This window comes from Somniosus microcephalus, chromosome 23 (assembly GCF_052327205.1).
Source record: "Somniosus microcephalus isolate GS21.2 chromosome 23, FLI_Smic_1.0, whole genome shotgun sequence".
Lineage (NCBI taxonomy): Eukaryota > Metazoa > Chordata > Chondrichthyes > Squaliformes > Somniosidae > Somniosus > Somniosus microcephalus.
The window spans coordinates 29,485,355-29,506,199 of NC_141009.1; positions in this window are offsets into that span (position 1 = coordinate 29,485,355).

Genomic DNA, 20,845 nt, shown 5'->3' on the forward strand with positions numbered 1-20,845 from the left:
AATCATTTACAACAATCTCTAAAACAAATGAAAAGCTTCTTTAATATTCTATTTATAAATACACATTTTAAATTCACAAGGAACTGTTCACATTATATCCCTTGAATTATTAAACAGAATAGGAATACATACGAAAGAATGCATTACAGGCTTGATGCAGCGCTGTATTTGATAGTTTTCTTTTGCAGAGGGTGTAATGCATAGCAATCTCGTAACTTGATTAAGGATTTGCTACAAACCACAAAGAATGGTCTCTTGGAGAATGTAGAAATCAGATACAATATAGGACAGCAAGGAGATTCATAGAGTGCCGCAGTCTCAAAAGAATTGTGAATGTGGCAGATCAACCCATGAGCTCACACAGCTCATTAACCCTTCTAGCAGATGTAGTGGGCATCTTCCAGGTAAGGAATGCCAGCTGCAGTGTATGAGTTCAAATGTAAAAATAAATACATTGATTTGAAGATCTCAGTCCCAAATCACAGAAAGGTTCATTCATACTAATTTTTTCATATGAAAGATCTGATATTAGAAGCTTAGTGAAATTTCATTTCAAGAAATGCAAGATATGAAAAGAAGTCAGCTGGACTCTGGGGTAGATTTGGACTCCTCTGATGACTGTTGCAAATTTAGCCAATATGTAGCTGAGCCAGACAAACCAGGAAGGGGTCAGTTTCAATTCCCAGTGTAAGTTTGCTGATCTCAGCTGAGTGGCAAGAGGTATACTACAACTGGACTCAACGCTTTGTGTTCACGAGGTTAAATTCAGCCAGGCTTCCTGTTCCTGACCACTAGCCAGCTGGAAGTGCATTTGACGTGGAGGGTGGGGGTTCTGGCCTGTGATATCTTCCCCCCCGGCAGTTGTATTATCTGCCAACACTCCATACCAAGGCTCACACGTGAATATTGACTAGTTGGGCAAGGTACAGGAGAGCAAGCAGCATCTATGGAATCGTAGGCAGCAAACCTTTAGGGAAGGAGGGGAGAAATTTCGCGAAACAAAAAAAAGTGCAATGATATCTATAGCTGTGAAAATAAAATATGTCTACCTGTTTGCTTTGTGATATTGTAAAGAAATACATTTGAGAAAATCCTATTTCTAAAAATAGCTATTGTGTCAACTGGGAACTGAGAATGTTTCACAGTTGATCTGCAGAGTGATGCATTTTCCCAACAGTGTGGGAAAGTATCAGCATATATTCCATGCACAGCCACCAGTAAACAAACTCCACGGTCTCCCAGTACGAAGGGGAGTTTGTTTCCCTCGGTTGTTCAGTCAGTGTACCACAGTGGCATAGGTTTTGATAAGGAACATGTTCCTGACAGAAGCCAGTCAAAATGTTGGAAGGTAAGAAATATTTGTTCTAGTCTATATAAAGTAATGATTATGATTCATTTAAATACTTCCACTAGATTGTCATGAGATTTAGTTGAGTTCCCAAATTCCACAGGGATGCTTCTACAACATGAGTTGCTGATGGGAAATTGAACATTGCCCCAAGGACTTGTCAGAAATATATTTATTTTCAAAATATTACAGAGAAACATGCATTGAAAAGATTAAACCACACTCGTTAAGATAAGGAAATGAAAAAAGCTGACAAGGTGTGTTGTAATAGTAAAACCGTAGCAAAAGTCCTAGGGGGAGAAATTGGGTATAGCCCCGCTTGGGGCGCTAGAATTGGCGGAGCGCAAATTGTATCGCCAGGCGCAACTTACCGCCACCTCCAGCGATATTGGGTTTCATCACCCCTGAAGGAGATTGCGGCGTAAAATCAGACGCTGCATGGGACTCCTAAGGCGCTAACCTGGCGGCGCTACTCAATATCTGGGTGGACGGGCGCAGCGCAGGTGCTGTCAATAATCGATGACCACGAGACATGCTAGCGCCAGCCAGCTCTTAAAGGGGCGGGTCATTTAGGTTCAGCAGCCACACTCATCGCCCTGTAGGCCTCAAAATCGGCACTGTGCAATCTGAGGCGTTACAAACTTTGACCAGATGGAGAGGGTGAGGCAGAGAGCGGAGCGCTTTACCGAAAGGGCATTGGATGCTTTGGTTGGCGCAGTGGAGCACCGGCGAGCAGTGCTGTACCCTGACAATGGCTGGAGGCCTCATCAGAACAAGTACCGCAGAGCTTGGAGGGAAGTTTGTCAAAGAGTCAACTCCAGCAGCGTGGCGCCCAGGACTCCTGTGCAATGCAGGAAGAAGTTCAACGATCTCACTCGGGTCGTTAGGGTGAGTGGCTTGTTGGCAATCTTTTTCATCCCTCCATCTGCACCTGACTTTATGGCCAGAGGGTGCGCGATGCCCCAATGGCCATCTGTCAGCCAGCACCCATGGCCCTTTCTGGGAACGCACAAGCACATTCAACTCAGGGCATAATGTAAGGGCTGATCCACCATGGGGGTGCATGAGATGACAACTCAGGGCATAATGTAAGGGCTGATCCACCATGGGGGGGCATGAGATGACAACTCAGGGCAGCATGTTTCATAACTTCCCGTCCTTTCTCCTGCAGGGCAAGCTGGCCAGGAGCCAGAGGGAACAGATTCGTACTGGAGGGGGCCCTCCTCAGCTGCAGGAACTCACGGACCTGGAGGAAAGAGTCCACCAGATTGTTGGAGGCCGGATGAATGGTCCGGTCACCACTGGAGCTGCCGACCCCATTGTGCACATGGTAAGGTCATCACCTTTTTGAACTCTCTCCTTCCACTTGTTCCCCCCACCAGCATGCTTTTTCAGTCTGGACCCATGTTAGAGCATTGCAGCACTCTTGCATCCCTTGCTGCCACCCTGTCCTTTCGCTAAAGCCACTCTTCAACCTCCCTGCTTTCAGATGCTGCATCACCAGCTCGGGAGCCGGGCCATCAAGCTGCCAGGGACACTGACTCCGGAGGCGACGAGCAGGAGGAAGCCGGACCATCCGTCCCACCCTCAGGCGCGCCAGCCCATCTGCAGACTGGGGATAGTGCTTCCCTGGAAGGGAGCGGGGGGGATGGCTCTGAGGAGGAACCAGTTGCAGGAACCAGCGGCCTCCAGCAGCGCAAGGGGGGTAGGGAAGTTCAGGAGCCGTCTCCCCGGAGGGCGCGTCAGGCCACAATGACTGCTGCACAAGCGCAGAAGAGGTGCGTTCCCTCGCAGAAATGTGCGCCCAGGCTCGACTCAGGCACACTGAGCTGATGGCTGCAGTTGCAAGGATGCCTGAATCCATTGAGACACTGGCAAGGAGTGTGCAAGACTTCGGGGCAGCACAGGAAAGGATTGTGCAAGACTTCGGGGCAGCACAGGAAAGGAGTGCCCAGGGCTTCGGGGCACACCCTGGAAAAGACTGCCTAGGGCGTTGCTACATCACTGGAAAGGACTGTCCAGGGTGTCGGTACATCACTGGAAAGGACTATTCAGGGCGTCGCTACATCACTGGAAAGGACTGTCCAGGACTTCACCGAAGCACTGGCACCTGCCACGCAAGTGCTGAGTGCTGCCATGCAGTCCCTCGCTGGCCTCATGCAGAGGCAGATTGAGGCCACACAAGCACTGACTGCTGCCACCCTCGATGGATCAGGCAGGATTACCCGGGGCCCTTGCAGCACCACAGCAGGCCAGCAATCTGTGGACCAGCCGATTGGTCCGTATGCTGCGGTGCTGCCCCGTCAGAGTGCCAGTGTGTCAGCCGACCACGGAGCAGGTGTCCGCTCTCGGGATGCCAGCATTCTTGATGCCAACGCTGGCACGTCTCCACTGCAGCTGCCATCACCTGCAGGACAGACTGCTTCCACCCAGGCCCATTTGGAGCAGTCAGCATCCGGCCCCTCCAAGCCCAGAGTCCATCCAGGCCGTCCCTCAGGGTCATCTGCGCTTTCGGACAGTCAGCAGCCGTCCCCCAGCCTTCATGCAGCCACTGGGGTCCCATTACGGAGGAGCTGCAGGGAGGGAAGGGGCCGTTCTCGCAAGAGAAGTAGATCACCATCAAAGGGGAAAGAGTAGAAGGTGCTGCTGAAACGTCCTATTTCTAGAAATCAAGGCCGTGGATGCTGGTCTGAATGTTAGTCATGTTTTGGATAGTCTCCCGGGTGTGCGAGTCACTTATGTGTTAGTTTGTTAGTTAAGCTTTCTGTTGCCATTGCTTTGTCATGTTGGAAGGAAGCACAGTTTTCAAAATAAACAAAATTTTTTATTGTCATTGGCCATGTCTGCTATTTACAATCATTGTGGCCTTCATAGGCTTTGGGTTATCCGAATGGTTCCATTCCTGGTCTTCGAATGGCACCAAGTAGTCCGTGAGAGGGGCCTAGAACCGACTCCTTATCAGCCTCAGACGGACGGCCCTTCCAGTTTCTCGGACCCTCCCGTCTTGGTCCTCCTCCTCCTCCTCTTCCTGCTCCTGCTCCTCCTCTGCTGGTCCTTCAATGTCTGCTGGCATTAGCTGGGTGCGCAGGGTGGCGAGGTTATGGAGCATGCAGCAGACAACGACGAAGTGGGAGACTCTCTCTGGTGAGTACTGCAAGGCTCCTCCCGAATGATCCAAACAGCGGAACCGCTGCTTCAGCACGCCGATTGTGTGCTCCACAATGTTCCTCGTCGCCTGATGGCTGACGTTGTAGTGCTCTTCTGCAGGGGTGCTGGGCGTACGGAGCGGGGTCATCAGCCATGGGCACAGTGGATAGCCCTTGTCGCCGAGAAGCCAGCCTTCTGGGTGAGCCGGGGCCTCGAAAAGGTCAGCGACTGAAGTCTGGTGCAGGATGAATGCGTTGTGGCTGCTGCCTGGGAACTGTGCATTGACCGACCGGATCAGCTGCCGGTAGTCACAGACCAGCTGCACATTCAAGGAGTGGAACCCCTTGCGGTTGCGGAACTCCTCAGGATTCTGTACAGGCACCCGCAAAGCCACGTGCGTGCAGTCAATGGCGCCCTGCACCATGGGGAAGTCTGCTATTGCCGCGAAGCCCTCTGCACGCTCCCGCTGCTTCTCCGGTGTCACATTGAAGGATATGTACTGACACCGCCTTTTAAACAGGGCATCTGTAACCTGCTGGATGCAGCTATGCACCGCAAACTGGGATATGTTGGCAATGTCCCCAGTTGCTGACTTGAAGGAGCCGGTCGCATAGAAATTCAATGCCACTGTTATCTTCACAGCCACTGACAGAGAGGTCCTGCACCTTATCTGCGGCTGCAGATCTTCCTGAAACAGGTGGCACAGCTCAGTCACCACCTCCTTTCGGAATCGCAGCCTCCAAACGCACTGCTCCTCCGACATGTTGAGGTAAGAGAACTGCTGCCTGAATACCCTGGCAGCGTACGGTGTGGTGTGGCGACGTCTGTTGGCCCTCCTCCGTCTGGCCATTCCTGGCCCTCTCTCCCTCCATCCCTGTGCCCTTTCCAGATGGTCGAGCAGCAGGACGTTCCCCTCCAAAGCAGCCCCCATAATAATAGGTCAGCAGAAATTAAATAGGGTGTAAACACTCACCAGCAGCAGGGTGATGGTATGAAGGCTGAAGGTCCTCTGGCAGTGCTGGGTCACTAGTGAAATGGCTCAGAGTTCAACTTTGCAACTCTGTGTAAATCTCAAATAAGTTGTGCTCCCAAAATGGCTGCCGCTTTTATACCAGTGCAGTCCCCTTTAAAGAGCGCCCCCCTAAGCCCGAGAGCGATTGGGGAATGTTCCAGGAAGCTGTCCTTATTAGCGCCGGTCGGAACTCTTGCATCTTGACCGAACAGTAATGAATAGAGGAGACAGAATGAACCTTTTACTATTTACTGAGTAAGTGGGTGGACATTACAGCACATTGTCTTTCACTTTCAGTTTTGGGTTCTACCATGCAGACAAAGTAAAACCGAGCCCCCCAGCACCCTCTTCAGGTAACACCCGGGAACTGGGACAAACTTCATTGAAGCAAAACTTAAAACACAACACTCCTTTCCCCCAGATAAAACCCCTTAGTCCTCCAGGCGTCTGGGACGGAATCTAACCCGACTTGAGCGCCACTGGACAGGCATAGTCAGGGTGCCACTGCTAGCTGCAGGAAAACCTTCCTCCGTGGCTGATGACTCCGTGACACCTTCTGTCGATGTGGCTTCCGTCGTTGTTGCAGGAAGCAGGCCGTCACTGCCTGGCAGAGGTGGCGGAGACAATGGCCTAGCCTGTGATGTCTCTGTTACTCTCACCGGAGTACGACCCCGTAGCAAGTCTACGTGGCGTCTGTGTAGCTGGCCATCAGGTGTACGGACGCTGTACGACAGGGGACCCGTGGCCTGCTCCACCACGGCAGTCATCCATTTGTCTCCTCCTGCATAGCAATGGGCAAACACAGTCTCTGACGGCTCGAACTGCCTGGCGGTGCCCTGGTGCTTCTTAGCCAGCTCCTCTTGCTTTGTGTGCATCTCATCCCTGTAGTCTGGGTGTAGCCGGTCCAGTGCAGTCGCCAGCCGGCGACCCATCAGCATCTCGGCAGGACTCTTCCCCGTTGCTGAGTTTGGTGTGGTATGCTGTGATAACAGGAACCTGGCCAATCTGGTTTGCCAGTCCCCCACCGATATCCTCACCAGTGCCTCTTTTGTGGTTTGCACTATCCTCTCTGCCTGCCCGTTAGAGGAGGGGTGATAGGGCGCTGTGGTCACGTGGCGGATCCAGTTTCTGCCTGCAAAAGCCTTGAACTCCGCTGACGTGAAGGCTGCTCCATTGTCCGAAACCAGCACGTCGGGGACCCCATGTGTGGCAAACAGCAAACGCAACGCGTTGATCACTGCACTGGATGTCATGGAGCTCATGATAGCCACCTCCAGCCATTTCGAATGAGAATCCACCACTATCAAAAAGACCTTCCCCTGAAATGGCCCTACAAAGTCAATGTGGAGTCTTGACCATTTACGAGTGGTCCACTCCCAGGGGTGAAGGGGAGCCTTGGATGGGCTATGGCAAGTCAGCTGACATGTCTCACAGCTCTTTACCACCTCCTCCACGTCTCGGTCCAACCCCGGCCACCAGACGTAGCTTCTCGACAACGCCTTCATGTGCACAATCCCAGGGTGTGAGTCATGCAGCATTTTCAGCACCTCCTCTCTTGCGGCGGCAGCAACCACCACACGGCTTACCCAGAGCACGCAGTTCTTGTGTGCAGACATTTCATGGCGCCTCTGAATGAAGGGCTTGAAATGCTCCTCCTGGACCTTCGAGGGCCAGCCATGCAGCAGCCAGCGTAGCACCCGTGATAAGACTGGCTCTTTCTGTGTGAGGCTGCCAATCCGCTGGGCATGGAGTGGGGCCTCCGGAACCTCCTCCAGTAGCAGCACCTCCAGGGGTGGTGGCGTCTCAGCCATCGGCCGGTTCAAAGGCAAGCGACTCAGAGCATCAGCATTAGCCAGCATCTTCCCAGGCCTGTAGCAAAGTTCATAACTGTAGGCCCCCAACATCAGACTCCACCGAAGCATACGCGGTGATATGATCTGGGGCATGGGCTTGGAGTGATGCAGGAGCCCCAAGAGTGGCTTGTGGTCTGTGTAGATGATGAACTGTCTCCCTAACAGGTACTGGCTGAACTTCTTTACCCCAAATATGATGGCTAGGGCCTCCTTGTCAATCTGGGCGTAATTACGTTCTGTTGTTGAGAGTGTTCTTGAGGCAAAACTGATAGGCGCTTCCCGGCCATCTGGCTCTATGTGACCCAACAGAGCTCCCAGCCCGTATGGTGAGGCATCACACACCAACACCAATGGCTTGTTTTCATCATAGTGTGCCAGAACCTTATCTGCTTGTAGCAGTTCCTTTGCCTGTCTGTAGGCTGTTTCATGAGCTGAGGTCCAGTTCCACACTGTTGCTTGGTCTAACAGCCTGTGCAGTGGCTCTAAGATTGTGGCTTTGCCCTTGAGAAAACAACTGTAGAAGTTTAACAGTCCGAGGAATGCCTGCAGTTCGGTCTTGTTCTTGGGGGTGGGAGCGCTCCTGATAGCCTCCACCTTCTCCGTAGTCGGATGCACACCGTCTTTGTCCACTCGGAATCCCAAAAACTCCACCCCATTGGCAGCGAACACACATTTCTCCTTCTGAAGGCGTAGTCCTACCTCAGCCAGCCGGCGTAGTACTTCCTGCAGCCGCTCATCATGGGCTTCCTGTGTCTTGCCTGTAATCAGTATGTCATCCAAGTAAGGCTGAACTCCCGGAACACCAGCCAACAGGGTGTCCATGAACCTCTGAAAGATTGCCACAGCCGTAGACACCCCAAACTGCAGCCTTGTGGCTCAGAAAAGTCCTCTGTGGGTGTTGATTGTCAACAGCTCGGCTGACTCTTCATCCAGGACCAGTTGCTGGTATGCTTGCTTGAGATCCAGCTTGGTGAACAGAGTGCCTCCAGCCAGTGTTGAAAACAGCTCTGTAACTGTTGGTAAGGGATACACATCTGGTAACACAGCAGTATTAACCGTACATCTGTAATCGCCACAGGTTCGCAGGCCCCCATCCTTCTTTGCAATGGGCACGATAGGGGTGACCCAACGGGAGTTCTTCACTGGCAAGAGAACCCCTTGGTTCACCAGCTTATCCAGGGCCTCATCCACCTTCTTGCGCAACGCAAAAGGAACTGGTCGCGCCTTGAAGAACTTAGGCGCTACCCCTGGGTCCACTTCGATTGAGACTGGCGGTCCCCGACAGGCCCCGAACTCACCAAAAACCTCTTCATAGTTCTCCAACATAGGCATTATGGGCTGAAATAACAACAGAAAATGCTGGAAATACTCAGCAGGCCAGGCAGCATCCGTGGAGAGAGAAACAGAGTTAACGTTTCAGTTCTGGGACCCTTCATCAGAACTGGAAAAAGCTGGAGATGTAACAGATATTAAGCAGGTGCAGAGACGGGGGTGGGGGGGGGTTAGGAGGGGAGGAAGAAATAGAAAGAACATCCTGTACTTTTGTAAGAGGCAGGAAAGATAAAATGTTGCAAATGGGAATGGCAAAAATCATACTGCATGAAAAATGGGGGCAGGGATAATTATCTGAAATTGTTGAACTCAATGTTGAGTCCGGCAGGCTGCAAAGTGCCCAATCAAAAGATGAGGTGCTGTTCCTCGAGCTTACGTTGAGCTTCATTGGAACAATGCAATAGCCCGAGGACAGAGAGATCAGAGTGGGAGTGAAGCGGTGAATTAAAGTGACAGGCGACCGGAAGCTCAGGGTCACCCGTACGGACTGAACGGAGGTGTTCCGCAAAGCAGTCGCCCAATCTGCGTTTGGTCTCCCCAATGTAGAGGAGACCGCATCATGAGCAGCGAATACAGTATATTAAATTGCAAGAAGTACAAGTAAATCGCTGTTTCACCTGGAAGGGGTGTTTGGGGCCCTGGACAGTGGGAAGGGAGGAGGTAAAAGGGCATGTGTTGCATCTCCTGCGCTTGCACGGGAAGGTGCCAGATGAAGGAGCAGGGCTGTTGGGGGTGATTGAGGAGTGGACCAGGGTGTCGCGGAGGGAGCGGTCCCTTCGGAATGCTGAAAGGGGCGGTGAGGGGAAGATGTGTTTGGTGGTGGGATCACGTTGGAGGTGGTGGAAATGGCAGAGGATGATTAGTTGAATGTGGAGGCTGGTGGGGTGAAAGGTGAGGACAAGGGGAACCCTATCGTGGTTCTGGGAGGGAGGGGCAGGGGTGAGAGCAGAAGTGCGGGAAATAGAACGGACACGGTCAAGGGCCGTGTCAACCACGGTAGTGGGGAATCCTCGGTTGAGGAAAAAGGAAGACATGTCAGAAGCACTAGTATGGAAGGTGGCATCGTCAGAACAGACGCGGCGGAGATGGAGAAACTGGGAGAATGGAATAGAGTCCTTACAGGAAGCGGGGTGGGAGGAAGTGTAGTCCAGGTAGCTGTGGGAGTCGGTGGGCTTGTAGTGGATGTTTGTTGAAAGCCGATCGCCAGAAATGGAGACGGAGAAGTCAAGGAAGGGAAGGGAAGAGTCGGAGATGGACCATGTGAAGGTGAGGGCAGGGTGGAAAGTGGAAGTAAAGTGAATGAACTTATCCAGTTCAGGGCGAGAGCAGGAAACGGCACCAATACAGTCATCGATGTACCGGAAAAAGAGGTGAGGGAGGGGACCCGAGTAGGACTGGAACAAAGAATGTTCCACATATCCCATGAACAGGCAGGCATAGCTAGGGCCCATGCGGGTTCCCATAGCAACACCTTTAATTTGGAGGAAGTGAGTGGAGTCAAAGGAGAAGTTGTTCAATGTGAGAACAAGTTCAGCCAGGCGGAGGAGGGTGGTGGTGGATGGGGACTGGTTGGGCCTCTGTTCAAGGAAGAACCGTGTGTACTCCTGTCACTTCAATACCGAGGGGCTCAAACCAATCTCTGCCCAGCAGGCTTGTGCCCTGCCCCGCCACCACATAAAGTGGAAGTGTGTCCTTGACTGCCTGATACTTAACTTCCACATGAATCATACCCAGCACCTGGAGTTGAGCTTAGGACCACTGCCGTAGCACGCCACTGACCTGAGCCATCGCCGGGGGTTCACTTGCCCACAGCCTATTGTAAGTCTCTTCACTTATCAACGAACACGCTGAGCCTGAATCCACCTCCATGCAGAGTGGTGCCCCACTCATGATCACATTTGCCGTGTATCCCCACCATCTGTGGGGTAGCTGCTCAGCTTCCGTGGTATACACTGTGTACTCATCGTTGTCCTCCAGTGTCAGGGTGTGTGTCTGCGATGCTTGTGTTGGCTCTGCTGCAGCAGCCTGAGCTTTCTTCATGCAGACACAAGCTATGTGTCCTCTTTTCTTACAGAAATGACATACCGCTGACACAAATTTGCATGTAGTGGAACCATGGAGAGCCCCACAGTGGAAACATTTTCTTCCTGTCTCTTTAGTTGCCTCCATGTCTCTCGCAGCAGCAGCTGCGTGTGTGGTCTTGTGCACCTCCTCGGCGGCCTGAGATGGTGCTGCCTCTGTACGGAGCATACGTGTGTTCATCGATGCAGCCTCTGCTGCAAAAGCCTTCTCCTCGGCCAGTCGGAACGTCAGGGCCTTCTCCGCTAACAGCTGTCTCTGCAATGCCGAGTCCAGCACTCCACACACAATCCGATCACGGAGCATATTGTCTAAATGGTCACCAAAGTTACAATGTAATGAGCGTTTCCTCAACTCAGCAATGTAACTTGAAATAGATTGTCCAGGCTGTTGTTTACAATTGTGAAAATGGAAACGCTGCACAATCTCTGAGGGTTTTGGGTTAAAATGTTTCTGCAGCTTCTCAATCAAATCAGCATAATCCACCTCACTAGGTTTACGAGGAGCCACCAATGAACGCAGGACGGAGTAGCAGCTCCGCATACACTTAGCAACACTAACCGCTTCTTCTCTTTGTCAATATTATTGGCCTCAAAGAAACACCCCAGTCTTTCTGCGTATTCCTCCCATGAACTGTCCTTATCCCCAGAGAACTCTTCAATACGTCCCAAGGTCGTCATAGTTTTAATGTGCACTGTCCCTTTAAGATCCACGGACTTTAAAAAAAAAAATTATTTTTCTCCTCCGGCCAGAGTTACGGTAGCTACACTCACGGTAGTTGCCTGGCCCGCACAATACTCTGTTCGCCGTCTACGTCGCAGCTAGCCAACTATCAAAATGCCGTTGATGTTGCTAGCTGAGTGGCCCACTCGTCGCAATTTCCAATTTCACGGCTGTAGGTTCGCATGTCTATCTCCGTCCTTCTAGAGAGTTCAACAGCCGCCTCGTCGCCAATATTGCATCTTGACCGAACAGTAATGAATAGAGGAGACGGAATGAACCTTTTACTATTTACTGAGTAAGTGGGTGGACATTACAGCACATTGTCTGCATGGCAGAACCCGAAACTGAAAGTGAAAGACAAAGTAAAACTGAGCCCCCCAGCACCCCCTTCAGGTAACACCTGGGAACTGGGACAAACTTAATTGAAGCAAAACTCAAAACACAACAGGAACAGAGGGGGGCGCCACTGAATTTCCGGTCCGGGGCGCCAAAAAGGCGTTGCACACTGAAATGACGTCATGATCTGCCTGCGCCCGCTCGCTAAGATTTAGCACTGGCGCTAAAAGCCCACTCAATATGGCAAGAGGCACTGGGTTCACTGCGCCCGCCCGAAAATTGGGTAACGCCCCAATTCTCGGCCTCTAGGCGCTAATCGCTGGCGCTAACAACCGAATTTCTCCCCTCTAATGTTTCTATTTTCCCTGATGAAGAAATTCTGAGGCTTGAGAAAGCTGCTGGACGGGGTAACCTGGAGGACATGCTTGGATATCCTGGATTGAAGAACATCAAACAGTTACTGCTGAAGCTCCGCACCTGCAACTATTGGAACCACTGTTAGATGGGGTATATGGTCATATATGGCCAGGAAGATGGTAACAATACATTCACACATGATGGTGAGTTGTGGTGTAGGTCACCACGTACCACCTTTGTGGTATTTGCTAGTCGCCTATCGAGAACATAAATTACATTCTTGGCAGACAGTTCTCCAGTAAATCATCTAGTGTCTGTTTTCCTTCAGTGGGAATGGGAGATAAGGGGATTTCTTTTGTGGTTGACTTGACTCAAAGATAATATTCGGATTTTGCGGCATTAATAACAGTGAGGCTATCAGTGCTGACCATTATTATGCAGTAAATCGGACAGCAACTTCCAGCGTCCGCACGTGCACATCAGGAAGTTGCTGTCCAATTTGCCCTGCTCCTCCACAAGCTTTGCTACACCAGTACCTCACCGAGAGATTCGGCAATAAAACACATGAAGGGTGTGAATTTGTGGTACGTACACACTAGATACCCACTGAACACGCCAGAAAAAATTAAGGCTTGTCCATTCAAGTGTAATTTTTAATGGCAGGATAAGTCTTAATTACTATCAAACAACCTCTCTGGCACTGAAAATTTACTTTTACAAGTATGGTGTCTCATTCCTTCAGATTTTAATTATTGTTGGAGATTGAAATATTTAAAAAAAATTAATTTTAATCTTTACTTTTTCCTCTCTCTTATCTCCATATCCCCTTGTTCAATTCCCACAGTTTAATTTCAAGTAATATTCTGGGTTAACTTCTACATCATTAACAACTTTATATAACTCTAATAATATCACCTCGGAGACAATTCCTTTTTAAACTGAAAAGCTCATGTTTCAACAGTTTTTCTTCATAATCCAGACTCCTGATACTAGGGATCAGACTTGAATGTCTTTTTTTTCTTGGTGATCAGAACTGGACACAGTATTGAAGATGCAGTCTGACCAGACACTCTTAAGATTTGATCACTACGTCCTCTGATTTAGTGTTTTGGATATGTAATTCAACATCCTATTGGTTGGACATGTTTAGCATTGAATCTACTGATACTCTTAGGTCTCATTCAGCTTCATCTTTAACTATTTCCCTAATATGAAGTATGCATGTCATCTGTTTGTCCTTCTTATGTGTAGCACTTTACATTTGTCTGCATTAAATTTCATCTGTCATGTTCCTAACCATTCAGATCTAAAGTTCTGTACATCTCTGTTCAGTATTAAACCATACATTAATGCTTGTGCATTGGTTTTCTCATCAGGTTCTCCAAAGTCCTCCATGTCCGATGTAAATGTATATTTTGTCTAACTCATTCTGCAATTTCTGAGCTGGTCCTCCTAGTTTGGTAGCATCTGCAAATTTGACCATTTTGTATTAAGTTTCTGAATCCAGATCATTTAACAGTGGTGGTCTCAACACAGAGCCCTGAGGTACCCTAATCAGTACTTCCCCCCACCCCTCCGACATAATTCCTCCAATGAGTACACATTGTTTCCAACCCTCAAGCCAGTTTCTTATCTATTCCCAGAGCTTACTATGTACTCTCATAACTCTGAATTTAATTAATATAAGGTTTGGTGTGGAACTTTATCAAAAGCCTTCTGGAAGCCAAGGTACACCACAGTCCATTTGGATTGTCATTTCCTCAAAGAAGTTGAAGAGGCTGGTCAGGTAGGATCTTCCTTTCAATGGATGTTGACTACTGTTTAGTAGATTGCTCTTGTACAGATGATCCTTAAGTTTACTCCTGACAATTCATTCTATTATTTTACATGGAATGGAAGACTAATGGGTTCTGTGTCTGAATTGTTACTTTTTTGAATAGGTGGACAGCATTAGCCTATTTCCAATATACTTGTACCTCCCTAGTGTCCATTGAATATCTCATAATGATTGTTAGTGCCTCACAAATCTCCTCGCTAGTCTCCCTCAGCACTCTGGGATAAATACTAACCATCCATGGAGATTTGTTTTGGGTCCTTTTAGCCTTTCCCGGACTTCCAACTCTTGGATATCAAAGTCATTTATTGACTTTCCTTGAGATATCTTTGTTTGGGGAGGACATATTGTTTATTTGTGAATTCTTGGAGAAAGTAATCATTTAGAATATTTACGGTTTTTGCTCATCCTCAGTTTTGCATCTTTTATGGTTTTCTCCTCTTCTCTGACTGCCCTCTTGCTGTTGTGGTACTGAAAGAATGTTTTACTGTTATGCTTAACTTCAGCTGCTATGTTTTTTTTCAAGGTCTCTCTGTGCACCTCTGATCATCCTTTAAAAATGCATCAGCATTTTCTTGTATTCATCCCTGTGAGCCCCTTCTCCTTTCTCCTATTTTTCCTCTTCATCTCACTTGAATTTGTTTGTTAATCAATTTAGAGTCATCCGGTGTCAGGAGTAGCAGGACTCATTTTCGCGGGCTTTTTTCCTTAGAGACTTACCAACCTCACAGACCGGCGGCGGCGTTCCAAAGCCACGTCACAATTCAAAAAGTGACGCAGGCAAGAGGAAGCAGCTGATTGGTTGAGTACTTATACTACTCTATAGTTTGACAGTTAAGGTTAATAGTTTATAAAGTTTAGAAGGTCTTAATTTTTGTGGTTTATAGTTTCTAAGGTCTCTGTTGTGTAGCGGGGAGTGCTAGTAAACAAGGGCCCTCGAGTATATCATTTAATTGTAGTGTAATTAGTGGTATTGATTTGATTTAATTTAATTTGAATTAATTAAAGGCTAAGTCATGGCAGCACAGCTCGGCCCCGTGGCATTCTCCTCCTGCACTATGTGGGAAATCAGGGACATTTTCTGTGTCCCTGACGACCATGTGTGCGGGAAGTGTATCCAGCTGCAGCTACTGGCAGACCGCATTGCGGCGCTGGAGCTGTGAATGGATACATACTGGAGCATTCATGATGCTGAGGACGTCGTGGATAGCACGTTTAGGGAGTTGGTCACACCGCAGGTAGAGGCTGCACAGGCAGGAATGGAATGGGTGACTGCCAGGCAGAGTAGTAGGCGCAGGCAGGTAGTGCAGGGGTCCCCTGCGGCTATCCCCCTCGCAAACAGATATACTGCTTTGGATATTGTTGGGGGAGATGGCTTATCGGGGGAAGGCAGCAGCAGCCACTTTCCTGGCACCATGGGTGGTTCTGCTGCACAGGACGGGAGGAAAAAGAGCGGGAGAGCTATCGTGATAGGGGATTCTATTGTAAGGGGAATAGATAGGCGTTTCTGTGATCGCAAATGAGACTCCAGGATGGTATGTTGCCTCCCTGGTGCAAGGGTCAAGGATGTCTTGGAGCGGCTGCAGGGCATTCTGGAGGGGGAGGGTGAACAGCCAGTTGTCCGTGGTGCATATAGGTAGCAACGATATAGGTAAAAAATGGGATGAGGTCCTAAAAGCTGAATATAGGGAGCTAGGAGGCAAGTTAAAAAATAGGACCTCAAAAGGTAGTAATCTCAGGATTGCTACCAGTGCCACGTGCTAGTCAGAGTAAAAATAGAAGGATATTTCAGATGAATACGTGGCTAGAGGAATGGTGCAAGGGGGAGGGATTCAAATTCCTGGGACATTCGAGCCAGTTCTGGGGGAGGTGGGACCAGTACAAACTGGACGGTTTGCACCTGGGCAGGACCGGGACTAATGTCCTAGGGGGAGTGTTTGCTAGTGCTGTTGGGGAGGATTTAAACTAAAATGGCAGGGGGTTGGGAACCTGTGCAGGGAGACAGAGGAAAGGGAAGCAAGGATAGAAGCAAAAGACAGGAAGGAGAAAAGCAAAAGTGGAAGGCAGAGAAATCAAGGGTGCAAATCAAACAGGGCCACAGTAAATAATAATTCTAAAAGGACTAAATGTTAAAAAAACAAGCCTGAAGGCTTTGTGTCTTAATGCGAGGAGCATTCGTAATAAGGTGGATGAATTAGCTGCGCAAATAGATGTAAACGGATATGATATAATTGGGATTACGGAGACATGGCTCCAGGGTGACCAAGGCTGGGAATTCAACATCCAGGGGTATTCAATATTCAGGAAGGACAGGTAAAAAGGAAAAGGAGGTGGGGTAGCATTGCTGGTTAAATAGGAGATTAACACAATAGTAAGGAAGGATATTAGCTCTGATGATGTGGAATCTGTATGGGTAGAGCTGAGAAATACCATGGGGCAGAAAACGTTAGTGGGAGTTGTATACAGACCCCCAAACAGTAATGCTGAGGTTGGGGATGGCATTAAACAGGAAATTAGAGACGCGTGCAATAAGGGCACAGCAGTTATCATGGGTGACTTTAATCTACATATAGATTGGGCTAACCAAATTAGTAACAATACTGTGGAGGAGGAATTCCTAGAGTGTATACGGGATGGTTTCCTGGACCAATATGTCGAGGAACCAACTAGAGATCAGGCCATTTAGGCTGGATATTATGTAATGAGAAAGGGTTAATTAGCAATCTTGTTGTGCAAGGCCCCTTGGGGAGGAGCGATCATAATATGATAGAATTCTTCATTAAGGTGGAGAATGAAGCAGTTGACTCAGAGACTAGGGTCCTGAATTTAAATAAAGGAAACTACGATGGTATGAGGTGCGAGTTGGCGAGGATGGATTGGGGAACATTACTTAAAGGGTTGATGGTGGATAGGTAATGGAAAACATTTAAAGATCGCATGGATAAACTACAGAATTTGTTCATCCCTGTCTGGCATAAAAATAAAACAAAAAAGGTGGCTCAACTGTGGCTAACAAGGGAAATTAGGGATAGCATAAGATCCAAGGAGAGGACATATAAATTGGCCAGAAAAAGCAGCAATCCTGAGGATTGGGAGCAGTTTAGGATTCAGCAAAGGAGGACAAAGGGATTAATTAAGAGGGGGGAAATAGAGTATGAGAGTAAGTTTGCAGGAAACATAAAAACTGACTATAAAAACTTCTATAGATATGTAAAGAGAAAAATATTGGTGAAGTCAAGCGTAGGTCCCTTGCAGTCAGAATCAGGGGAATTTATAATGGGGAACAAAGAAATGGCTGACCAATTAAATACATACTTTGGTTCTGTCTTCACAAAGCAGGACACAAATAACCTCCCAGAGATGTCGGGGAACATAGGGTTTAATGAGAGGGAGGAACTGAATGAATTCAGTATTTGTAGGGAAATGGCGTTAGGGAAATAGACAGGATTGAAGGCCGATAAATCCCCAGGGCCTGATAATCTACATCCTATGGTACTTAAGGAAGTGGCCCCAGAAATAGTAGATGCATTGCTGGTCATCTTCCAAAATTCTATAGACTCTGGAACAGTTCCCATGGATTGGAGGGTAGCTAATGTAACCCCACTATTTAAAAAAGGTGGTAGAGAGAAAACGGGGAATTATAGACTGGTAAGCCTGACATCGGTAGTGGGGAAAATGCTAGTCCGTTATTATAAAATATGTAATAGCAGAGCACTTGGAAAACAGTGACAGGATCGGACAAAGTCAACATGGATTTACAAAAGGTAAATCATGCTTGACTAATCTACTGGAATTTTTTGAGGATGTAACTGGTAGGATAAGGGAGAACCAGTGGATGTGGTGTATTTGGACTTTCAGAAGGCTTTCGATAAGCTCCCGCATAAGAGATTAGCGTGCAAAGTTAAAACACATGGGATTGGGGGTAAGGTACTGACTTGGATAGAGAACTGGTTGGCAGACAGGAAGCAAAGAGTTGGAATAAATGGGTCTTTTTCCAAGTGGCAGGCAGTGACTAGTGGGGTACTGCAGGGATCGGTGCTAGGACCCCAGCTATTCACAATATATATTAATGATCTAGACAAGGGAACTAGATGTAATATCTCCAAGTTTGCAGACGACACAAAACTGGGTGGGCGTGTGTGCTGTGAGGAGGATGCAGAGAAGCTCCAGTATGATTTGGACAGGTTGGGTGATATGGCAGATGCAGTATAACGTGGATAAATGTGAGTTTATCCACTTTGGTGGCAAAAACAGGAAGGCAGATTATTATCTGAACGGCAATAGATTGGGAAAAGGGGAAGTGCAACGAGACCTGGGTGTCCTTGTGCACCAGTCACTGAAGGTAAGCATGCAGGTGCAGCAGGCGGGTAAGAAGGCAAATGGTATTTTGTCCTTCATAGCGAGAGGATTCGAGTACAGGAGCAAGGATGTCTTGCTGCAGTTGTACAGGGCCTTGGTGAGACCACACCTTGAGTATTGTGTGCAGTTTTGGTCGCCTTATCTGAGGAAGGATGTTCTTGCCATGGAGGGAGTGCAGCGAAGATTCATCAGACTGATACCTGGGATGGCAGGAATGATGTATGAAGAGAGATTGGGTCGATTAGGCTTATATTTGCTAGAGTTTAAAAGAATGAGAGGGGATCTCATTGAAACTTATAAAATTCTAACAGGACTAGACAGACTAGAGGCAGGAAGGATGTTCCCGATGGCGGGGGAGTCCAGAACCAGGGGTCACAGTCTAAGGATAAGGGGTAAGCCATTTATGACAGAGATGAGGAGGAATTTCTTCACCCAGAGAGTGGTGAACCTGTGGAATTCTCTATCACAGAAGGCAGTAGAGGCCAATTCATTAAATACATTCAAGAAGGAGTTAGATATATTTCTTAAGGCTAAAGGGATCAAGGGATATGGGGAGAAGGCAGCGACAGGGTACTGAATTTGGATGATCAGCCATGATCTCATTAAATGGCAGAGCAGGCTCGAGGGGCCGAATGGCCTACTCCTGCTCTTATCTTCTATGTCTATCTTTCTACGTTTGGTTAGTCGGAGCTTGATTTTGGGAATGTATTTATCCTGCATTCTCACCATTTTATCTCTAAAGGTGTTCAGTCAATTTGTCTTCCACTGAAGTATTGTTGCAAGAAGTCACACAACACCAGGTTATAGTCCAACAGCTTTATTTGAAATCACAAGCTTGTGATTTCAAATAAAGCTGTTGGGACTATAACCTGGTGTTGTGTGACTTCTTACATTTGTCCACCCCAGTCCAACACCGGCATCTCCACACCATGAAGTATTGTTGATCACTCTCACCCAATATATGCCCTTTAGTTGTTCCTGCATTTCATTGAATTTAGCTCTTTAAAATTATGTTCCCAGCTCCTGGCTTAGGACTCTTTTTGAATAAACTAAGAGTGGCACTGCACATTAATCCAAAGCACAAAATTACCACTACAAGATGAATTCCTCAAGAAAGGCAGGGCACCGTTGATACACATGGCCTAGTCAATTAAAATTGTAGGTGCAATATTAGACAATAATCTAGTTGTCATGGTTGATGATACAAAATGTATCTACCAATTTGGGAAGACTTCAGTGTACTGGTGGACAGCATGTGATCTCGTTCCATGGACACCCAGGCATGTACAAGGCCTTAGTAGAGCGGCAAACAGTTGGAGCAACCCTTCCTGCGGATCCTGCGCATCGTGGACCTGTAGATGGCAGTTTTTGCTATGCCTAGGAGCAGACCCAGTAGGAGGTCCCCAATCTACTTGCTCCTTCCCACTGGGTAACTGAAGATTAAAAAGTGTGGGGGTGAAATGAAGCCAGAAATAGAGATGCAGCCCCCTCCTGGTCTTACGAACTTCTGACTCACAGGTCATGTTCAGCTTTATCATTCTGTGGTTGCTCTTTCATATACATTTTACAGGCAATTAATGCATACCAGATTAAGATGAGCATCGCCTCTTGTGGCCTGCTTGATGCAAATTCATTACATTTATCAACACTGACTCTAAACCACATGGATTTTCCCAGTTTATAATAGGTTGATCAAAGTTTCTGATTAAAATATTTTTCCTGTTCTTCATACAGAAAACTGTATTTGTCCTTAGGAACCACATTGGTATGTACCATGGAACCTTGGGGACCACAAATACTGTAGCTTAAATCCGTGATTTTATTAATTTTCTTACATCTCACGTCGCTAACAGAGCTTGGTATCTAATTTTATGATTTATCTACCAATGAGGCAACAGCAATAAAAACAGCCCACAAAATTCAAACAAGACAAACCGTTGAGTAAGAAATAGAAGTACAAATTGGCCTGAGTTACTTGGTTTTAAGGGCTGGACTTCAAGGGCTCAGGGCTGGATATCCAGGGTTCAGTGCTGCCGGTGACCATAGAGCTACAGGGTAGGCAGTCCCTGTTCAAAAGAACCCAGAATTCAACTAAAATACATAAACATACTTGAATCCAACCGTCCTGCCATCGTTATCTGTCCATAACTGCTTTTAGGGAAAGGGTTACATAGAAACATCGAAGATAGGAGCAGGAGTAGGCCATTCGGCCCCTCGAGCCTGCTCTGCCATTCAATGAGATCATGGCTGATCATCCAAATTGAGTACCCTGTCCCTGCCTTCTCCCCATATCCCTTGATCCCTTTAGCCTTAAGAAATATATCCAACTCCTTCTTGAATATATTTAATGAATTGGCCTCTACTGCCTTCTGTGGTAGAGAATTCCACAGGTTCACCACTCTCTGGGTGAATAAATTCCTCCTCATCTCTGTCCTAAATGCCCCTTATCCTTAGACTGGACCCCT